Raw genomic sequence first — 4,603 nt, forward strand, 5'->3', positions numbered from 1 at the left:
TCTTTCTCCATCTCACTCTCTCACTCCCTCTCTTCCCCACTTTCTCATTTCATCTATCTCCATCTCACTCCCTCTCTTCCCCACTTCATCTATCTCCATCTCACTCCCTCTCTTCCCCACTTTCTCATTTCATCTATCTCCATCTCTCTCTTCCTCACCTCTCTCTCCTAAGCAGTGCCGCAACGCGTTCGATTTTAGCGCGAACGCTGCTCCTTCATGGAATTGCTGTGCGCGCTCTCTCACTATTAAGCATGTAAACACATTGGTCAGGGAACGGTTGGCTGGTGGCTCGGCGGGAAACTGGATTAAACCTGATCTAAAAACAGCCCTATAGCCGTCTAGCCTTATTACAGTGAGATTTCACATGCACTGCATTCGTTGCCTTCCCTTGAGACAGAATAAATAAAACAGGATTGGGTAAATAACTTGAAAATGATATCCATAAGCCTACTAATAAATAAATAAATTAAAAACATACACATATTTAATATAAGAAACAGGAAGAGAAGTTATTTCAACCTTGTAATAATACATTTTCTTTAAATTTGCTCTATTGAATCTAATTATCAATATAATACAATTATAATTCCTCGAAAAGTAGCCCTACAGCCTACTCAAACATCAATATTGGCTTTAGCAAGGCACTGTGCAGATTCAATCATTTTCAGCATAAGGCATTTTTTTAGGATTCATTTTCAGCACTTTATGATACGTTTTTTAGGATAAGCTAGAAATTCTAGTAAAGTCCCCCCTTATCTCAGCTCGCTGGTGACCATAGCAGCACCCACCTGTAGCACGCGCTCCAGCAGGTATATCTCTCTGGTCACCCCCAAAACCAATTCTTGATTTGGCCGCCTCTCCTTCCAGTTCTCTGCTGCCAATAACTGGAACGAACTACAAAAATCCCTGAAACACTTATCTCCCTCACTAGCTTTAAGCACCAGCTGTCAGAACAGCTCACAGATGACTATTTTTCTACTGTATTATTGACTGTATGTTTGTTTTACTCTATGTGTAACTCTGTGTTGTTGTATGTGTCGAACTGCTTTGCTTTATCTTGGCCAGGTCGCAATTGTAAATGAGAACTTGTTCTCAACTGGCCTACCTGGTTAAATAAAGGTGAAATAAATAAATAAAACAACACTGAGTCAATACATCACCTTTGGCAGCGATTACAGCTGATAACCATTTTCAAGTCTTGGTATTGCTTTACAAGCAGTTTTAAGTTAAAACTGTAACTCAGCCACTCAGGAACTGTCTTCTTGGTAAGCAACTCAAGTGTAGATTTTGCTGGTGCTTAGCTCCATTCCATACATTTTTTATCCTGAACAACTCCCCAGTCCTTAACGATTACAAGCATATCCATAACATGATGCAGCCACCACTATGCTTGAAAATATGGAGAATAGTACTTAGTAATGTGTTGTATTGGATTTGCCCCAAACATAACACTTTGTATTCAGGACAAAAAGTTAATTGCGTTGCCACATTTTTTGCAGTATTACTTTAGTGCCTTGTCGCAAACAGGATGCATGTTTTGGAATATTTGTATTCTGTAAAGGCTTCCTTTTCACTCTGTCAATTCAGTTAGTATTGTAGAGTAAGAACAATGTTGTTCATCCATCCTTAGTTTTCTCCTATCACAGCATTTAAAATCACCATTGGCCTCATGGTGAAATCCCTGAGTGGTTTCCTTCCTCTCTGGCAACTGAGTTTGGAAGGATGCCTGTATCTTCGTAGTGACTGTTTGTATTGATACACCATCCAAAGTGTAACTAGTAATTAATAACTTCACCATGGTTTAATGGATATTCAATGTCAACTTTTTTATTTTTACCCATCTACCAAAACCTCCCTGGTATTTGTGGTTGAATCTGTGTTTGAATTTCACTGCTCGACTGAGGGACCTTACAGATAATTGTATGTGTGGGGTGAAAATATGAGGTAGTCATTCAAAAATCAAAAGTTAAAAAATAAAAGTTATTTAGGCTTGCCATAACAACACATTTCAGCTTCTTCTTTTTAATACATTTGTTAAAAAATCAAAATAAATAGAAATTAACTTTGACATTATGGGGTATTGTGTGTTGGCCAGTCACAAAAAAATATATATTTTGTCAATTTTAAATGCAGGCTTTAACACAACAAAATATGGAAAAAGTCAAGGGGTGTGAATACTTTCTGAAGGCACTGTAATTGTATTTGGACCAGAGATCCAGAAGGCAAAAGCATCAGAATACACCCATCTCAATCAGGTCATTCTGTCTCATTGTTATGGTAACTACAGACAGTACAGCCTATTGGTCCATTTGGAAATGGAACATACACACAATGAACAACAATCAACAATATGGATGGGATGAGGATTTATTCAACTATGTATATGTATTCAGACTGTCAAGCAATGGACAATATGACAGTTATATTATGGAATATGAATTGATATCGAAAGTATCAACAATAGAGGAAACAACCAGGCTATTTGGATGACAATAATATTGATGTTATAGTAGATATTATAAATTAAATGTTTTAATCCAAACGAAATGGGATATCTGTGAGCAACCCCCGTCCCTCCTTCTCTCCATMCTCCCTCCCTATTTCTATCTCTTTCCTTCCTTCCTTCCTTCCTTCCTCCTCCGTAGTTCTCTAGCTGGAGGTCGTCAGAGGGGTGTTCTAGTTTAAATAAGGAGGCAGATCTGGCCCATTCAATTCTGCTAGTAATTATATTAATTTGGCAGGGACGTGTCATTTTCACAGGAGAGCAACTAGCACCGCCATTATCACACACACACACACACACACACACACACACAACCACACACACAGATCACAGAGCAGTAAAAAAGATCAGTAGCATTATGAGAGTGTGCCGTCTGTTAACAGGGAAGATCAGTGTGCCTTGGTCATCACGGATTACCGAGATACTATTCACTCCCTTTCTTTCCTCCTTTTCCTTCGCTCTCTCCCATCCCCCCAGTCTGTGTGTGTGTGTGTGTGAGCTGCTGTGCCCTCGCTCTGCAGTATGAATACCATGTGACTGATAGAGCTGTCTTACTCTTAACACCTTTTCGACAGAGTAATGAGGGCACACTGGGTCTGTGGCCCCACTGGTGTGTTTTGACTGTGTAATGGCATTGCTGGTTGTACGTGTGTGTGTGTGTGTGTGTGTGTGTGTGTGTGTGTGTGTGTGTGTGTGTGTGGTACAGGGTGGCGAGCGTAAGGTTTTGGTGTTGGGATTAAGTGATGGCAGGCAGTAAGCAGAAAGCTTTGCATTTAGAGTAGCAGTCACCATAGAACACAGAGAGACTAAATAGTTCCTGTTCCATGGCCCAACACCATCCCCTCAGGTCTACAGTCCTCTGAAACAACCCACAGCCTCGCCTGCATTCATTTCATCACACGCACACACTGCAGACCCCCATGCTCCTGCGTGTGTTCATGTGCTCCGGTGTCTGTGCATGTGTGCGTGTGTTCCCGAGCTCCTGTGAGTGTGTGTGTCAATGCTGACCCCTCTCTGTGCTGCTGGCCGGTTGAATGCGGTGTGAATAAATTAGTGCTGTTCAGCTCCTCCATGTAATTATGCTGCTGTCAGGACTAGACCTCTCCTCAACATTCATTTTAATAAAGTTGGCCTCTCAGGTCACGGACCACAGGTCACCTTCAGTGACAGCCCAGGGGGCCCGCTCTCTCGCTCTCTCTCGAAGACACACACACACACAGGCACGTACACAGACATACACACTCTTGCACACAGGCACGTAAACACACCATTCACCTGTGACTTACATGAGATGGACAGAGAAGAATGGGAGAGGAGAGGAAGAGAAGGGAATGGCAGAAGGGAGGAAGAGAGAAAAAGAGATCCAGAGTTGAAGGGGATGGGCTAACAGGAGGAGAGAAAAAGAGTAAATGACTGAGGAGAAAAAGGAAGAGGGAGCAACATAGGAGAGGAGAGGGTGAGTGTAAGGTGAGAAGTAGGAGAGTGTTCCTCTTGGCCAGATGGCTGTGTGTAGTCTCATTTGTCCTGCTGCTAACACTGACCTTTGGACGTGTGTGTGCGTGTGATTGTGTGTGTGTGTGACTTATTAAGTCAGTTTCATAAGATGACATCAGTTGTCATGTATATACTGAGCTGTCATCTACCTTAATACCTRACAACGTATCCTTCCATCAAGTCAAATCAATCTCAAATTGACAGCTGAATGTCGGTGTGAACAGAGATTGATGTCCAGGTATTTACCTTCTTTTCTAAAGACTGAAACTCTACATGCTGACTAAAATTCACCTCAACTATCTTAACTTGAAAACACTACAACAGCATCAGGAGAAAGCACACACATACTGTACACACACAAGCCACTGCGGTCTCTCTGTTGATGTAGCGGTGACTGTTACCGTGGTGATGATGTTAATTAGCTCCAGCGGTGAACCGCTATTTCCCGCGGCTAGGCCTTGTTACCATCAGGTGTGCAGGGTCACTATGACACCACTATGTCTCAAGGACACATCACATCTCTATCTCCCTCTATTTCTATCTCACTCTCTCCCCCCTTTCTATTTCTCTCTCTCCCCCTCTCTATTTCTCTCTCTCCCCCTCTCT

The sequence above is a fragment of the Salvelinus sp. IW2-2015 genome, unplaced genomic scaffold (genome assembly GCF_002910315.2).
Source record: "Salvelinus sp. IW2-2015 unplaced genomic scaffold, ASM291031v2 Un_scaffold3627, whole genome shotgun sequence".
Taxonomy (NCBI): domain Eukaryota; kingdom Metazoa; phylum Chordata; class Actinopteri; order Salmoniformes; family Salmonidae; genus Salvelinus; species Salvelinus sp. IW2-2015.